The sequence below is a fragment of the Heterocephalus glaber genome, unplaced genomic scaffold (genome assembly GCF_053883595.1).
Source record: "Heterocephalus glaber isolate CG9 unplaced genomic scaffold, H.glaber_assembly_v1.0 deba00001481, whole genome shotgun sequence".
Lineage (NCBI taxonomy): Eukaryota > Metazoa > Chordata > Mammalia > Rodentia > Bathyergidae > Heterocephalus > Heterocephalus glaber.
In genome coordinates, this window is record NW_028258317.1 from 10,096,062 (window position 1) to 10,115,279 (window position 19,218).

Below are 19,218 nucleotides of genomic sequence, written 5' to 3' on the forward strand. Positions count from 1 at the left end.
CCCATTGTTTAAGAGTGTATTGATCAGTTTCCGTGCATGTGCATAATTTCTGTCTTTTCTGTTGTTGTTAATTTCCAGTTTCTTTGTGCTATGACGTGATAATGTGCATGGTATAATTTCAGTTCTTCTACATTTGCTTATTTGATTTATGGATTAGTATGTGATCTTTTCAGGATAAAGTTCCATGTGCTGATGAGAAGAATGTATATGTTGCTATTGGTTGGAACACCAGATATCCATTTTAAATCCATTTTAAAAGGATCTGTTCAACTCTAATATTTATTTGCTATTTTTTGTCTATTTGCGAAAGTGGGGTATGGTGGTCTATCATCATTATATTATGGCTGTGTTTATCTGATTTTTAAATGCCCATTAGTATTAGTTTTATAAAGATGTGTGCACCATTGTTCAGTGTGTGTATGTTAATAGTTTTTATCTCTTCTGATAGGATTGTTTTCTAAACCAAAGTTGTTACTATTTTTCTTTTACCTCTTTTGATCAGCTTTGGCTTGAAGTTCACTTGTCTGAATATAGGATAGCTGCACTTGCTTTTTTTCCAGGTTCCTTTTGCATGGAATATTATTTTTCATTCTTTGATTTTTAGTCTATGCCTTTCTTTGTGAGTTAAATATCTTTCAGGTACACAGCACACTGTTGAATTTTGTTTCTTGATCTATTCTACCAATATGTGTTCTTTACTGGGGAAATGAGCTAATTCACATTGAAAGTTATTACTGATAAGTATTGACTTATTCCTGTCATTGTCTTATTTTCCTTTTGCTGATTGTCCATCTTTCTCTTCCACTTAACTGCTCATCCTACCCAGTATACTCATTGTATTAGACCTTTTATCATTGTTAGTTTCATTGTCTCTTTCTAGGATATCCTTGAGAGCTTTTTAGAGTGTTGGTTTGGTAGTCCTGAATTTTCCTAGTTACTCTTTATCATGAAAATATCTTACTTCTCCATAAAATTGAAAGAGTTTTGCAACTTATATCAGCCTGGGTCAGGGATTGTTTTAGGGGAAAAGAAAGTAGTTGAGAAGAGGAAAGGAATTATGAAGGACAAAGTGAGTAATGTGTGGTGGAGAAGTTTAAACTATATTATATCCATTTATGAATATGGCAAGACAAACCCCACCTTTCTGTTTAACTCATATCTATTAATGAAAAGGATACTTAGATGTGCACTATATTAACACTATTGAGATATTTTTTGTACTTGCTTACTTCAAGTGACAGAAATATAATTTTAGAAATACTTTTTTGTTATTATGGAGTCTTTCAAATACAAGGATGAAATGTGTTTCATTGAATGGTTTGTTATCTTGATTTATTAATTTTAAATATGATATTGTGAGCAGATTCTCATTTTAATTCTATAGCACAGTTTTGGGTGTGTCTGTGGGGTGTTTTAGGGAGTTTTGAAGTGTTTGCCATGTATTGAGGGATACACCAAACCTGTGTGTGGTGGCCCCACCTAAGAGGTGTGTAGCCTGAGTGGAATAAAGCAAGAGAAGGAGAAAGTGTGCGTGTTTTGAAGAGTTTCATTCTGCTTGAGTGAGTGTATCTTTTGCTTTTGTTGCTCATGGACATCAAGCTATTTTCCTTATCATTTCAAAGCAGACTTACAGCAGCAATTCTCTGGGGACATTTCAGGCCTTCAGTCTTGGATTGGTGATGTATCTTTGATTTTTGTTCTGCAGTTTCCAACTTCTTGTACTGAGCAGTTACTGAGTCTCTTGGTTCTCCAATATTCAGATGGCCATCATGTATGCTCTCATCTCTAAAACCTTAAACCTTCCTAATGAATATCTTATTTTTTTTCTTCTATGGATTCTGGTCCTTTAGAGAAACCTAACCAATACATTTAGGAATAGGGTATAATCTATGGACCAGATATAAAGTACTTATCAGAATTTGCCAGCATTTTGATCTTGGAGTTCCCAAGCTCCTGAACTGTGAGATATAAATTTCTATCATTTACAGATTAGCTACTCTAAGATATTTTATTATAGCAGTAAGAGTAAACTAACACAGAAATTGGTACCAAGAAGTAGACTGTTGGAACAAACACCTAAAAATGTGAAAATCACTTATAACTGGGTACTGCTTAAAATAAGAGTTTTGAGAAACACTGATGTGAATGGAGAATTAAGTGTAATTCTAATGATGGCTCAGAGAAGAGGAAAAATTGGAGACAGCTTTAATCTTTTCTGAAATTACATAAATGTTCATGAACAGAATGTTGATAGAACCATAGATCAATGGATAGTGATGAACAGTCTCATAGCATCTCAGGTGGAAATCAGGGACATGTTATTTGAAACTATAAGAAAGGAGATATTTCTCATGAAGTGCCTAAGAATTTGCCAAAATTATGTTCATATTTTATTGTTTTAAGGAAGATAGAACTTATGACAGATGAAATAGTATATTTTGTGGAAGAAATGTCTAGAAATGTGCCAACAACAAAGCATGATTTCTCTTGAATACCTATCATAAATTGTAAGATGAGAGGAATGAATTAAGGTAGAAATTTATGATTTACAAAGCAGAATTTAAATATCTAGAACATTCTAAGCCCAGGGAGCTAGTCATTTTGTGCTTACCATTCTGTTGCCAGTGTGGCTGGGTCAAAGATCTGAGTCTAGGCACCAGCTATCTGGATTACTTCGTAGTCTAACATCAGGAGTATAAGAAAAGCACATAGAGATGGAAAATTAATTTATTAAAAATTTGACCCAATTATGAAGGCAGCAAATTCAACCCTTTTGAGCACATAGAAGTCTTAATTTAAAGAGGTAGAAAAAAGACAGAAAATATCATATGTAAATTTAGCCAATCTTTGACCCATGGAATTGTGAATTCTCCTTGGAGCCAGGACTGGGTTTGGGGTGAGGTGGCAGTTTCTGCTCACAGTGAAGAAACCTAAAATAGCTTATCTCTAACAAAAAGCCAATTTTTAAAGATCACTTTTTACTTCTCAGCTGAACTTGAAATCCTGTATTTGTAGAGGGCAAATATGTGCCAGCCAATTGAAGTCGAACATTTATTTCTAAAGAAAATTAAATAAATAAAATATGTGACTGAATGTAAAGCTATCTGTAAAAGGTATGTTTTTTAAAGAACATAAAATGTAGAAAGAGGAAAATGGAAAGGAGTTGATTTATTGAAATTTAAAATTTAAAAGAAAACTAGAGCAAGGAGTAATTGATTAAGCTGGTAACATTAGTGCTGTTATGCAATACAAAACACTTTATAAATTGGCTTTGAGGGCAACTGAATAGCTTGTTATTCTCCTTTCCTGTTGCAAAAGAAGACTCCAGAGGAGAGTCAGGTATTTTGACTTATAATCAGAGTTCTTTTTTAGGGGATGATAGGAAATGTGTTATAATCTCATCTCTTGAATTAGAAAAAAAATCAGGTTTTGTGAATGTTTGAAATTTACATGTTTAGAAGGAAAAACAATCTTTCTACTAGATTCACAACCTCAGAAATTTCCAAAGGGTGCTAAGAAATGGGTGCATTTTTAATTAAAATTTTCTTAGAAAGGATATCAATAGGAGTTTGCTATTTTGATAAGAACACCAAGCCGGAATTTATGTTTTTTAGGAAAATGGAAGGCTATCACAAATCAACTAACTTCTCTTTATTCTATCTTCCTCTCCCCCATCAATATTTCTATTACTTTTACTATTTTCTTGAATATTATTCAAGAAACACCTTTAGTTTAAGAAGCTTGTGTTTGTATTTATATTCTATCTGAAGGATAATTTTCTTTAACAAAATACTAAGACATGTTAGAATTGCATTCTTGTTATTTTTGTTGTTGTTTCTTGTTGTTTTTTTCTTTTGGTTTTTTTTCTTTTTTCTTTTTGAGACAAAGTCTTGTTATATAGCCCAGGTTGGCCTCAAACTCAAAGCAATTCTCTTGCCTCAGCCTCCTGAGTACTGGGATTGCAGACATATACCACCATGCTTGGCTAGAACTACATTCTGTGAAACTTTTCTTGAAGTCTTGACTCATGTTGTACTTATTTATATAACTTGGGAATGCTTTCTGGTAGGGAAATGCAAACAACTGTCATTATGGTAAAAAAGATATATCAGAAAAGCAAGTCAAAGTTGAACCAAAGTTAATGACTTTCCAATTAGTTCTGTCTGCACTGGCACAGTAGTTGACACATGTTGAATTGAATTGAAGCTTCATAGATCTTGCGTGGAAAGAATACACTGTAAGGTTATTTAGAACCAGGCATGCACCTAATCTTCCAGTGAGTATCATACACAGACTCTCAACAAGTTTTTGTTTAAATACTATTCAATTTGACCGAGAGATGGATGAATCAGTTGCATCCCCAAGTCTGCCATATTGTTGTGGATGACTTTAAATATTTAATTTCCATTTTGTAACTTATTTCTTTAGCCTTTATTTTTTTGCAATAAGTTTATTGGTACATTTTAGATATACAATACAGTTACATTTATCATTGGGATCTTGTACCCTTACATGATGTATCTTGCTTCTTATTTTTTCCACATTCCCCTGCCCTCCCTTCACCCCTCCACCCTTCCCTATTTACAAAGGTTTGTTTCCATATTTTCCTTTTCTTACATTTTTTCTTCTCCCTTCTTTCCTTTTGCCTATCCCTCCCACTTCCCCTACTCCTTTAGACCTTTTCTTCCTATTTCACATTATTAATTATACATTTTGATCCTTATTTATACTTTTAGTTTTTCACATCAGAGAAACTATTTGGTATTTACACATGTGTGTACTATTTATTTCACTTAAGAGTATGGCCTTGATGTGCATCCATTTAGCTACAAATGTCTCTAGTTTCTCATTCTTTATGGCTGAGTAGTACTCCATTTTATATTAAAAAACCCAAATCTTCTTTATCCAGTCTCCAGTTGATGGGCCATTGGGCTGTTTCCAAGTTTTAGCTATTACAAACTGTGCCACTATAAACATGGGTGTACATATATCACTGTGGTAGGATTCTTTTAATTATTTTGGGAAGATACCCAGCAGAGGGATAACTGGGTCAAATGGGACCGCTAAGCCTAGTTTTTTGAGGTACCTCCATATTGATTTCCACAGTGGTTGCACCAATCTGCTCTCCCACCAACAATAAAGAATAGTTCCTTTCTCCCCACAACACCACCAGCATTTAGTACTGGTTGATTTCTTGATAGCAGCCATTCTTTCTGGGGTGAGGTGAATGCAATCTCAGTGTTGTTTTCATCTGCTTCTCTTGAATAACGAGTGATGCTGAACATTTTTTCGTATGTTTATTTGCTACTTTTACTTCTTTGTCTGAGAAATGTCTGTTCATTTCAGATGCCCATTTTTGAATTGGGTCGTTATATTTGGGAGGTCTGATTTTTTAAAGTTCTTTAGATATTCTAGATAGTAGTTCTTTGTCTGAGGAACAGCTGATAAAATTTTTTCCACATTGTAGGTTGTCTCTTAGCTCTGTTGGTGGTTTCTCTTGCAGTGCAGAAGCTTCTTAGAAGATGACGTTCCAGTTGTTGATTCTTTGTGCTACTGAGGTTTTGTTCATAAAATATTTTCCTATGCCAATGTCTTCAAGAGTTCTAACTTCCAGAAAATTTAGTGTTTCTGTTTTAATATCTAGATCTTTAATCCACTTCAATTTTAATTTAGTGCATGGTGAAAGCTAGGGGTCTAGTTTTAATCTTTGGGAGGTTGAAATCCAGTTTTTCCAACACCATTTATTAAAGAGGCTATCTTTTCTCCAGTAAGGATGGTTGGCTCCTTTGTCAAAGATGAGGTAGCTGAGTATGTCTGGAGTTATTTCTGTATCTTCTAATCTATTCCACTGATCCTCAGGTCTGTTTCTTTGGCAGTACTATGTTTTGTTTTTGTTTTTTTTTTTTTTATCACAGTGGCTTTCTAGTATAGTTTCAAGATGGGGATTTTGATACCCCCTGTCATGTCTCTGTTGCCTAAAATTGCTTTTGCTATTCTAGGTCTCTTCTGGTTCCAAATGAATTTTTGCATTGTTTCCTTTAGTTCTGTGAAATATACTGTTGGAATTCATTCGTGGTTTCTTGAATGTTGTAACAAATGAAATTTAGTACATTCAACTTATGAAATTCTCAGGAAAGAGAAGGAATGTTTTATTCCCTGAATTTTTCTTCTCAGCTCTTCTCTCTGTACAGGCTCATTCTTGTCAGCATATATTCATGCCTGGATCTGTTTCACCCCTCTCTCAATGTATTTAGAGAGGAGCAGCCCTCAACAAATCATCTATTGCATACTCCCCACTTCTCTACTCATGTTTCCTGGAAATCAAAATAGAATACTTGCTCTTAAGGTAAGATCAAGGTCAGCTTCTGAAAGAACCCAAAATAGATACAATGCAAGCTCTTCCCTGACCCTTCAGCCATCTCTCTTTTCTGTTCTCATTCTTAAACAATGAGTGGTCATGGACATTCTCATTCTTGAGCCCTTCTCTTATCAGATTCTGCCTTCATCATGCTGCCCTTTCTTTCTAAAAATTTACAGGGATTAACATGTAGTATCCAATGTAAGTTTCAGAACTGAACATTCTTGAATCACAATTGCTGATAAAGACTCCCCAGCCTCCTTCATTCCACTAATATTTACTGTAAGATTTGTTCTTACATAATTATGGGAATTGGTTTAGTGATTTCTAAATGATTGTTATCTTTGAATTTGAATTAAGAGTCTTGGAGTTTGAAATCAACGTCATTTTTTCAATATCATTTAGTTAAAAATATTTGGTATTTCCTTTGTGATTCTTTGACCCACAGATTTTTTTTTTATGTCAGTCATTGTAAGTGCTTTATAGCCACTGTACCTAGTACATAGATTGTTAGGTCGGTTTCTATATTTAGCTTGCTACATTCTAAATTCTGACAATCTGTGAGGTGTAGTGGCACAAGCCTGTAATGCTAGCATTCAAGAAGCTGAGGCAGGAAGATTACTGCAAGTTTGAGGTCAGCCTGGGTTGTACAGTGATGTCAAGGCAAACCTGAACTGCATAGCAAGACCCTGTCTCAACAAACCAATAACAAAAATTCCTACAATCTCCTATACACTGAGCAGAAATTGGAACTGTGGTTTCTTTAGAAAGAATGTACAGTCTACAGTTTTAGGGTATACTGTTTTAGAAATGAAGGTTAAGTAAAGTTTGTTAAAATTCTCTATATGTTACTGATTACTTAAAAACTATACTTGAAATACTGAGAAAGGGATGTTAAAATCCACAACTATGAATGTGAACTATTTTTGTATTTTTAATTTTGGTATATGTATTTTGAAACTCTTCTTTCTATATCTAGGATTACTATTTTTATAAACTTTCTTTATCATTATTAAATGTCTCTGCTTATCTACACCAATGCTCTTTATCCTGACAGCAAGTTCATACATAGTAATATGTAGGTAATTATGTAAAGATACATGATATAAGTTGATATATATGTAACAAATGAGCTCTTTTTTATTTATGTTTTTATTAGTACATGTTTGTCATACATAATGTTTATATTCCTTGTGGGGAATTGGCATATAGACATAATACGTGGACATAATACATCTTAATTTCTGTTTTTAATCCCTTTTCTCTTCCTTCCCCCTCCTATGCTCAGTGTTTGTGTTGCATATTTTTCTCACATTTTACTTTTTTTCCCCACTGGTGCTGGGCATTGAACTCAGAGCTTTCTCAGTGAGCTATCCCCAGAGCTATTTATTTATTTATTTGGGCTATTATTTTTATTTATTTTTTATTAGGATATGTTTGCATACATAATGATCTCATTCATCATGGAGAATTTGTTCCTGTACATAATATATCTTAATTACTTTTTCCCATTCCCTTCCCCTCCCTTTAACTCGTCTTCCCTTCCTGTGTTAGTTACTTTTCTCTCATTACTAAGATAAAAAAATCTGGTACCAGAAGTTAAAGGGAAAGGGTTTATTTAGCTCACAGTTTGTATAGGTTTCAGTCCACAATCAGCTGGCTCCAAAAAAGGAATGCCAAACAGGCTATGCAGAAGAGAAACAATATGGCACACACAAGGTAGCAAAGGTAATAAAGGCATTAAACAGCATCTTTCTGCCCCTTTTATCTTATTCAGATTACCAGTATTAGGGTGGTGCTAAATCAATCACTCACATGTAGTGGCTTAATAATCACACACCCTTGACCCCAGCATCACACATTCCAGGTTCAACTACCTCTGAAAAAGAAAGTCCCATCTCATCTCATGAGACATTGAGGGGACATAACACTTCCCCATTTACAAAAGCTTTATTTCAATTTTTTCCTTCCATCTTCCTTTTTTAAAAAATCCCCTTTTCCTCTCTTGTTACTCTTCCTATTTGAATAAGTTCTTCCTAGTCCCTAATATCTATCCTCCATTTTGCTCCTTGTTTACCTTTTTTACTTTTTGAGACGGTCTTGCTAAGTAGCTAAGTTTTCAGTCTGGGCTTAAATTTGTGATCTTCCTGCCTCAGCTGCCCAGAGTATCTGCATTACAGAATGCTTCACCCTGCCTTCACCCTGTGCTTCTCTTTTACTTTAATGTATCTTTACCTAAATAATGTGCTTCTGAAAAACTGAAAATTCTTTTAAACTAATATGAAAATATATAACTTCTAATTGGAAGTTTAGCCCTTTAGCCTTTAAACTTGTCATTTTATTTCATTTCTATTCATCCTATTTAATATGTGCCCCTTTATTCCTTATTTTATGTTATGGTAGATTCCCCAAATAGCACATGGCAACACAAACATATACCTAGATACACACAAAACTCATCTTCATCATTTTTATTGCCTTTTTCTTTTTAAAAAGTTCATTAAGTTTATTGGTACATTTTAGGTATACAATATGATGATATTCATCACTGGGAATTTGTACCTTTACATGATATAACTTGGTTTTTATTTGTTCCCCATGCCCCTGACCTCCCTTAAACCCCTCCACCTCTCCCTATTTACAGAGTTTCCATTTTTCCTTTTCTCATATTTATTCCTTTCCCTTCTTTTCTTTCTCCTACCACTCTCACTTTCCCTTCTTCTTCCCCTTTGGACCTTTTCTTCCTATACATTTTGATCCTCATTTACACTTTCAGTTTCTCACAGCAGAGAAACTGTTCAGTATTTACACAAGTATGTTCCATTTATTTCTCTGAAGAGTATGGCCTCAATGTACCTCCATTTAGTTATAAATGTCTTTAGGTTCTCATTCTTTATGGCTGAGAAGTACTACATTTTATCTTTAAAAACACATCTTCTTTATCAGTTCACCAATTGATGGGAAATTGGGCTGTTTCCAAGTTTTAGCTATTACAAACTGTGCTGCTATAAACATGAGTTTTACATATTGCTGAGGTAGGATTCTTTTAATTCTTTTGAGAACATATCCAGCAGTGGAAAAGCTAGGTCAAATGGGACCTCTAATTCTAGTTTCTTGAAGTATCTCCATACTGATTTCCACAGTGGTGACACCAGTCTACACTCCCACCAGCAATGGAGAAGGGTTCCTTATTCCCCACAACTCTGCCAGCATTTGTTATTGGTTGATTTCTTGATAGCAGCCATTCTTTCTGGAGTGAGGTGGAATCTCAGTGTTGCTTTCATCTGGATCTCTCAAATGACAAGTGATGCTGAACATTTTTTTCATGTTTATTGCTGTTTCTACTTGTTTGTTTGAGCAATGGCTGTTCATTTCAAATGTCATTTTGGATAGGGTTTTTAAATTAGGGAGGTCTGATTTTTAAAAATTCTTTATATACTCTACATAGTAGACTTTTGTCTCAGGAACAGATGGTAAAATTTTTTTCTCACATTGTGGATTTTTTCTTCACTCTGTTGGTGGTTACTTTTGCTTTGCAGAACCTTTTCAATTAGATGAGATCTCAGTTGTTCATGTAACTGAGGTTTTCTTCATGAAATCTTTTCCTATGCCAGTGTCTTCAAGAGTTCAACCTAACAACTGTCCCAGCTGGTTTAGGGTTTCTGCTTTAATATTTAGATCTTTGATCCATTTAGATTTTAGTTTAGTTCATGGTGAGTGATGGTTTAATTTTAATCTTTGGCAAGTTGAAACCCAATTTTTCCAGCACCATTTATTAAAGAGGCTATCTTTCCTCCAGAAGGGTGTTTGGCTTCCTTGTCAAGGATAAAGTGGTTGAGTGTGTCAGGGGTTGTTTCTGCTTCTTCTAATCAGTTTGACTGATCCTTGGGTCTGTTTCTTAGCCAATACCATGCTGTTTTTCTCACAGTACCTTTGTAGTATAGTTTCAAGTTGGAGATTGTGATACCCCTTACCTTGTCTTTGTTGCCTGGAATTGCTTTTGCTATTCTAGGTCTCTTCTTGTTGCAAATGAATTTTTGATTGTTTTCTCAAGTTGTGTGAAATATGCTGTTGCAATTACAATTGGGATTTCACTGAATCTATATAGCAGTTTCGAAGTATGGCCATTTTCACTATATTGGTTCTTCCCACCCAGGAGCAAGGAATATTTTCCATTTTCTGATATCTTCATCAATCACTTTTTTCAGAGTGCTATAGTTTTCAGAGTAGAGATATTTGATTTCTTTCATTAGGTTGATTCCTAAGCATTTCATTTTTTTGACTGCTATTGTGAAGTGAGTTGTTTCTCCCGTTTCTCTATCAGTTAGTCTGTTGTTCATGTACAGGAAGGGTATTGTTTTTGTGTGTTGGCCTCATATCCAGCTACTTTACTGAATTTGGTTATTAAGTCTGGAAGACCTGGTGGGGTTCTTGAGATCTTCTATATAGAGTATCACGTCATCTGCAAATAACGACAATTTAAATTTTTGTTTCCTATCTTTATTCCTTTTATTTCTTTCTCTTTTCTAATTGCTATGGCTAATGTTTCCAGAACTATGTTGAACAGCAGTGGTGACAGTGAACATCCTTGTCTTGTTCCTGATTTTAGCATGAAAGATTTCAGTATTTGACTATTTAGTATGATGTTGGCTGTTGGTTTTTTATAGATGGCTTTTATCAGGTTGAGATTAAAAACCATCTCTACCAATTTTCTGTAGGGTTATTATCATAAATCGTTGTTGGATTTTGTTGAACACTTTTTCTGCATCTATTGAGATGATCATATGGTTTTTCTCCTTGGCTCTATTAATATAGTATATTACATTTATTGATTTATATATGTTGAATCATCCCTGCATCCCTGGGATGAATTCCACTTGGTTAGCATGTATGATCTTCTTGATGATCTTCTGAATTTTATTGACCAGTATCTAATTGAGGATTTTTGTGTCTATGTTCATTAGTGACATTGACCTATAGTTCTCTTTTTCCAGTTGGGTGTTTCTCTGCTTTTGGGTTCAAGGTGATGCTTACTTCTTGGAATGAATTGGGGAGTATTGCTTCTCTTTCAGTGTTATTGATGAGTTTAAACAGTAGTGGCAATAGCTTTTCTCTAAATGTCTTGTAGAATTCAGTAGTGAATCCATTAGAACCTGTGCCTTACTTCAGTCTTAAGTTTATAACTACAGTTTTGATTTCCTTGATTGATACTGGTTGTTTAGAATTTTAGGTCTTCTTCTTTCAACTTTGGTAATTCATATGTATGTAGGAATCTGTCCATTTCTTCTGTGTTTTCCATCTTATTGGCATATAGGTTGTCAATGTAGGTATTGATGATCCTATGGATTTCTGCTGAGTCTGTTGTAATTTCACCCTTTTCATTCCTAATTGCATGGATTTGGGCCTTGTCCAAACTTTTTTTTTTTTTTTTTTGGGTGCCAGAGATCTAACTAGGGTCCTTGCTCTTGCGCAGCAGGTGGTGAAACCACTGAGCTAAATCCCCAGCCCCTGGGCCTTGTCATTCCTTGTTTTTGCATAAGGTTGACTAAGTGTTTGTCAATTTTGTTTATTCTTTTGAAGAACAAACTCTTGGCTTCATTGATTTTTTGGTAATGCTTTCTTAGTCTCCATTGCATTGATTTCTGCTCTGATCTTGACAATTTTCTCTGTTGTATGAGCTTTGGGTTTGTCTTGCTCTTCTTTTTCTAGAAGCTTGAGGTTCAGCATCAGGTTCTATATTTGAGCTTGCTCTGTTTTCATAATATGAGTATACACTGCTATGAATTTCCCATCAAGACTACTTTCATTGTGTCCCATAAATTCAGAACTCAGATATGTTGTGTAGACATTGTCATTTAATTGTAGAAACTATCTAATTTCTTCTTTAATTTCCTCTGTGACCCATTGGTTGCTCAGGAGTGTGTTTTTCAATTTGTATGTTTTTATGAAGTTCTTGTGTTTTCTTTTGCTATTGACCTCCAATTTCATCACAGTATGATCTGATTATATACAGGGGATAACTTCAATTCCTTTGCATTTACTTAAACATGTTCTATGAGCAAGTAAGTGGTTTATTTTGGAAAGCAACCCATGTATACCTGAAAAGAATGTGTATTCTAGGGGCTGGGAATTTAGCTCAGTGGTTCTGCCACCTGACCTGAGAATGCAAGGACCTGAGTTCGATCCCCGGTACCAAAAAATAAAAAAACTAAAAAAAAAAAAATGTGTATTCTTATTTTGTGGGCAGAACACTCTGTAAACAGTTGTTAATTCCATTTGTTCAAGAGTTTGGTTGAGTTCTAGTATTTTTTTGTTTATTTTTTGTCTAGTTGATTTATTTGTGACAGTGGAATATTGAGGTCCCCTACTACTATAGTATTGGTGCTTATTTTATTTTTCATGTCTGTTAATATTTGTTTTATATAATTTGGTGCACTAGTATTTGGTGCATATGTATTTATGATTGTCATCTCTTCCTCTTGGATTGTTCCCTTAACAAGGATGTATTGTCCTTCTTTGTCTTAATTAGTGTTGGTTTGAAGTACATTTGATCTCCAAAAAGAATAGCTACTCATGCTTTTTTGGGGGGAGGGGGGTCTGGTCACATAGAGTATTTTTTTCCACCCTTTAACTTTCAGTCTATGAGTTTTTTTGAATTAAGTGTGTTTCTTGTATGCAGCATATTGTTGGGTCTTGCTTCTTGACCCATTCTGCCATTCTATTTCCTTTGATTGGTGAATTGAGACAATTAACATTGATGGTTATAACTGATATGTATTGACTTATCCTTGTCATGACTTTTTCTTTTTTTTTTTTTTTTTTTTTTTGGTTTTTCTCAGTTTGCGTTTAATTTCTTGTTTTGCATGGAAGATTCATTCTGTTGGGGTTCATGGAGTTGTGATCCTCACTGTCTTTTCCTAGGCTATTGTTTAGAATTTTTTGCAGTGTTGGTTTTGTATTCATGAATTTCCTCAGGTGTTCTTTGTCATGAAAGTATCTTAGTTCTCCATTTATTTTGAAAGATATTTTTGCAAGGTATATCAATCTTGGTTGGAGGTTTTTTTCTCTTAGGGATGGAAATACTCTACTCCAGGCTCAGAATTCTTGACTTGAGGGTTTGTATTGAGAAGTCTGCTGTGATTTTGATGGGGTTTTTTTCCTATGTTATTTATTTCTTTTCTCTGCTTGTAGTATGTTATTGTTTTGTTGGGTTTCTGGAATCTTGACTATTATATGCGTAGGTGTAGTTTTTCATCATGTCTAGTTGGAGTCCAATATGCCTCACTAATCTGTATGTCAAATTCTTTTCTCCTGCTTGGCAAGTTTTCTGCCATTACTTCTGTGAACAGTTTTTTTAATGTCATTTACAATATCTGCTGTTTCTTCATTGACTCTGATTCTGTCTTATGTTATTCTTCTTTGCATCATCTAGTAGCTGCTGGATTTCTCATCATCCCTTGCTATTTTCTTGAAATCTTTCTTTTCCTGGTCACTTATTGCAATTCTGTCTTCCATAATCTGATATTCTGTCCTCACATTGGCTCATTGTGCTGTGTAAACTTTCAATGAAGTTTTTGATCTCCTGGTTATCTATTTGAATCTGTTTTATGGATTCCATTTCTTTTCTATGCTGGAATCCCATCATGTTCCTGAGTTCCTCTATTTTTTTGTCTGTGTCTGTTTTAGAGTTATTAATCATGTATTTCACTATGGACACCATCTTTGTTGTCATCTGAGAAATTATTTCTGATTTTGATTTTTCCAGATAGTCTTTTGTTTCCATTTCAGGGAGTCCAGATGGTTGAGTTTCAGATTGTTCCATTTTGTTGCCCCTTGGAGTTGCCTTTGGTAATCAGCAAGTCTTGTTTTGAGTCTTGTTTAGGTGTCTTCCCTTTTCTAATTTTTTGCCCCTTTTATTGATGTTTTTGGTTTAATTCCTGGATTGCTGCTTGTGAAATGCTTATTCTGGGTATCTTTATTGCTAGTATTTAGAACCCTCAGGGAATGGCTACTTCTTATCTTCCAAGTTTAGTTGGCCCCTGGGTTTTGAGTCTGTAATGGCCCATAGGTAATCTCGATCTTGTTATACCAGGAAGGACAACTGACTGAAACAATCACATCACCATGGCCAAAGTAATACAATCAACATCTGCAATAACATCAAACACAGCCTAGAAAATGACAAACTGTGATAACTCTTAATCTATCACCTTTGACTGCATCAACCAGACTTGTGGTTATATATCAAAATCTTGATCCAAGCAGAAGTATATTTGCAGTAAATAAGCTCTTCAATACAGGGAATTTTCCCTCTGGGGAGATTTAGAAGGAGTTGGGGGATAGAGAAATAGAAGGAAAGGGAAAGTTTCAAAGTAACATGAGAGGACACAGGAAGATCATGAAAACTTTGGGAAACTGATGAAGACAGAAGGAAAAGTGAGAAGGAAGGAACAAAAACAAGAACAGAATAAAATGACAGCAACAGAATAACCAGAAACTGTATTCTCTCTCCTATAAAAATAAGAGCAATCAAGAAAAAACAGGAAATAAGTAAGAACATGAAAAGTGAGGAATGAAGAAGAAGGAGAAAATAAGAAAAAAAAAATCCCATTCAAGGCATGTCCCTGTGGTCCCTGGTGGACAATGTGGGTAGCATACAGATCTGTGCCTACTGATCTCAGTAAATCAGCCAGAGTCCACTGAAGTTCAGGCTGATTTCTGCCTGTGAAGCTGGAATTGAGCTTCCTGACCTCTTTTGGATTTGAACTCTGTGGAGTTCTACTGCAGGTTAAACCTGCCCTTCCTCTGCAACAAGTCTCGTTCCAGTAGGAGGTGTTGATCCCAACAACTCACATACCACTGCAGTCTGTTGCAATTTTATTGAGGTGCCTCTTTGCTTTCCCAGTGGGGTTCAACTCTCAACAAACCCCAGAGAGGCTTTCTTTCTAATTCTCATCACTGAGCCAATTTCTGGGCTCAGAATGATGGCCTTCTGGATCCTCCAGTTGCGCTGCTGTCCCAAGGGACCTCTGGCTGCAGCCTGCATGCCCTTACTGATGGTGTCCTGGTGGGACCCTGGCTGGGGCCTGAACACACTTAAAGTTCATATCTGGGTGGGGCTCTGGCTGAGGCCTGCATGCTCTTGTCTTTTGATTATCTTGTCTTTTTCTTTATAACCTGACTGATATTCATCCTGCTATGAATACAATTCTGTTCTTGCACTTGCATTTTGGTAGTGGCTTGTGATTGTTGTGACCAGTGTAAAATGGCAGAGATTATAATTCATATCAGGCTCAGTCATAGAATATTTGCCCTTCCAACCTACGATGCTATAGGGAAACAAAAAATAGTGCAGAAAAAGCATTTTCACAAATACTGGAAATTATATGCCCAATTGTGGCCTTTATCAACTTCCAGATATATAACAGAATGAGTCTCAGATATTACCCCCTTACCTTTGAATATTCCAGTTAAAATAGCAGACACAGTGGTTGAGGAACAGAATGGCCTTACCATGAACCAATAAATTGCAGTTCTTGAAAAGAGTTGCTGTCAAGAAATCAGGTGTACTCTATCCTTCATATATTTCCATTTTTTATTATGGTGCTTTTAATTTTAGATCCTTTTATCTCAGACCTGTTATCAAACTTCAAGTCCTAAATTCTTATCGGGTACCTCTGGTGAAACCTTCTTATTCCAACAGAAAGAAGAAAATTTAAAGATAAGTTACCCTACTCTGATTTACTACCCAGCATTTTTACAGCATTTAACACCTCCCTTTCCACCTACCATTTACCCAAAGAGTCAATAAAATTGCCAAAGGCTTTTATTTGGGATTACCTCAATAGTAAGAAGACCTCTACATCTGTAATGCACCACTGATATTTTTTTGGTGCTTGAGTACTTTCTCCAGTTTAGAATTTTGTTATAGCATTGAAGCATGGGATAAATAGCTTAATCTCCCCCTTTTTCCAGCTTGGTGCTTTAGTTGCATACTCTGTCATTTAGCAACTCAGTGCTTGCTGGTTTACTCTCTCTCTCTTTCTTTCTTTCTCTCTCTCTATCTTTTCTTCAATCCAGATGAGGTCATTACAGATTCTTAAATTTATGTAGTCTACTTGCAAATTGTTATGGCTTGTGTCTAGATGTCCTCCAAAGTCTCATGCAGTCATAGATGGAGATTTTCAGAGGTTGCTGGATCTAGAATGTGTGATGTTGGGATTAAGTGTGTGATGCTAGGATTAAGTGTGTGATGCTGGAATTAAAGGTGTGTGATTATTAAATTAGTCCACTGATAGGTTTGGCAATGTTTAGGGTCTGGATAATTAGAAGGCCCACCCTGGGTATGGGCCTGGAAAAGACAAAAAGGAGAGGTTTCTGCCTTGATGCTTGCTGCCATCTGCCTGCCATGAACTGTTTCTCCTCTATAATGCCCCTCTGGCCTGCCACCCTGCCTTGGAGCCAAATGTGAACTGAAATGTCTACAAACTGTTAGTTACAATAAACCTTTTGTCCCTTAACTCTGGGTGTTGGATATTTTATCTTAGCAATGTGAAAAGTAACTAAACAGATCTTGGTACCAGAAGTGGGGTAATTGAGGTGACTATAGCTGAACGTGTGGTTCAGGAGCTTTTGGAACTGGCTTGTGTAAAGTGTTTGGAGCGGTTTGGAGATGCAAGCTGAAGAAGCAGCCCTGGAATACTTAAACTGTACTTGAAGAGGGATTCTCATCAGAGCTCAAAAGACCAGAATGGTGATAGAAAAGCTGTCAGTGAAGACCAAGCTCGGGAGGTTTCTGCTTGGAACAAGGTCTGCATTGGCTGTTGGACTCCAGATGATGTGTGTTATTCCTTGGCAGAAAGTTTGTTTACATTTTGCTCTTTTTTTTTTTTAACAAAAAGTGTATTCATTGTTTCACATAACTGAAAAGTCCAGGGGATATACTAGCTTCAGGCACAGCTGGATCCAAGGGCAAAAATGCTGTCATCAGGACTCGAGTCTCTGCATCTTTTGAGTCTGGTTTCCTTTGTACTGTCTTCATTCTCTGACTGGCTCATTCAATGCGGCAGACCCTGTTGGTTTGAAGTTTTTTAAATCCTACAGACTTAAGCACCTCAGTAAAGAGAATTTTTTCACCTCCATAACTCAGTAAAATTCAGAGGGATGAGTTATTACTGGACCAACTTGTGACTCACACAAACACTCCTGCAAGAATTGGTATGGTTAAGGAGATGGACTTTGCTGAATGATGAGGTCTGAATGGTATATCTACCCACAAAGCCCAAGGCTGGGTCAGCTGTCCAAGCCACATCAACTGAAAATAGGAAGTGATGGTTTCAAGAAACATCAGGGAATTGTTACAATGAAATGGAATGGATGCTGGGCAATCAAAAACAACTGATGTTCAGAATAAATCAGACTGAAAAATCTTAACTTCTGTTTATAAAGGTGAATGTAGTTACAGCTGGCTCCTCAGTAATGGAATTATTCTAAAAATAACCACTAGTGTAAGTTTGTCTTGTCCTCAGCAAGCCTATAGTCCATCTGAGTGGAATAATCATATCCAATAGGATACTTTGGATGGTACTATAGAATTTCAATGCATGCAATCTCAGTTTTAGGCTTTTTTCAGAGACCCATCTTGGTGTCAGGAAGCAGGACAACTAGCCTCCACTGGCAAATAGTTCTGTGAGGCTACTTGAGTCAGTGGAAATTTAAGCTTAGTGGACAGCTCTTCTCATATTTAAGTCTTGCCAAGTTGAAATAGTACATTTCTGCGAGTACTGATGAATCAATACTCATTGTGTGTTACTGCAGAAGAGAGAAGTGGACTCTACTTTCAATGTGCTGTACTCTTTCCAGATGTGGTAGAAGAGGTCCCAGGTGCTGTAAATGAGCAAGCAGAAAGTCTTACTCTTCACTTTAAAAAAATTAAAAAAACTCTTGGTCAAGGAGTGTGCATCTAATACTTTCTGTTGTGAACATTAAGTCCTGGTGGGGTGAGGTACAAGCTTTTTTCTATTTAGAAGTCCTTGGTAGAATTGGGCACAAGATACGCTGAAATTGGCTGTGGTCTTCTCAAGGTTAGCAGTTGATTGCAGTAATAAGACAGACAAGGCAGTTAAAAGCTAAGACAGATAAGCTGACAAAGCAGGGTAACTTCAGCAGGGCCAGCTAAACTAAGAGCCAAGATATACCCTGGAAGGACAGGCAGATTAATAAATGAATTAGTTTTTTTTCCCAGGGTACTCAAGTTATTGCATAGGGCTTATGCTAGATACAATTTTCTTATCTCAATCGAAGAGTCAGACATAGTGGCTTTCTTTCCCTGCTCATCTGCCCAAGAAGTGTCAGCTCAGGAGAAATCCATATCCCTCGTCCAGACTTGAGGTTTTGTTTGGAAGTCTATCCCACATTTGGGAGCAAATTGGTGGTAGAGAGAGTTTTGTTGAAGTTGGCCCTACTTTCTTTGGTTATCAAGTCTTAATCTTCTGTAACTTAGCACATCTGAAAATTCTTACAAGCCAGTCAAGGCTTCAGATTGGCTGGATGGCACATTGAAGGACTTGGATGAAATCTGAGGCATGGAGAGAGTAGGCAAGCTCCTAGGTTTAAATTTTAGGCTTTTTCCAATCACCAATTTTTTATGCACAAGTTATATAAGATTTTTGAGCAGATGATGACCCTCATCTTAACTGAGTACAAGATCAGAGGGAATGATTGGCAGTGTAGGTCAATGTGTTTTTTCTGCAAAGTATATACAGGAAAAAGCAGAGAGAAAAGAACAGCCAACAATTTTAAGGAAGCAGAAAAATGAACTTGTAGATAATTTCTTCTTTATGCATTATAGTTCTATGCTC

At 35.9% G+C, this 19,218-nt stretch overlaps 1 protein-coding gene across 2 annotated transcripts in view; it reads left to right on the top strand.

Moving 5' to 3' along the window:
- LOC101717293 (bile acid-CoA:amino acid N-acyltransferase) overlaps positions 1-19,218 on the top strand; it is a 127,159-nt gene that overhangs the window by 84,016 nt on the left and 23,925 nt on the right. The window contains exon 1 of one of the 2 annotated variants that reach the window (XM_087184230.1): positions 3,250-3,339. The exons of the other annotated variant lie outside the window; for it this stretch is intronic. The gene's annotated coding sequence lies outside the window, so the exon portion shown is untranslated. Of the gene's footprint in view, positions 1-3,249; positions 3,340-19,218 lie in introns of those variants that run through there. 2 annotated transcript variants of the gene reach the window in all.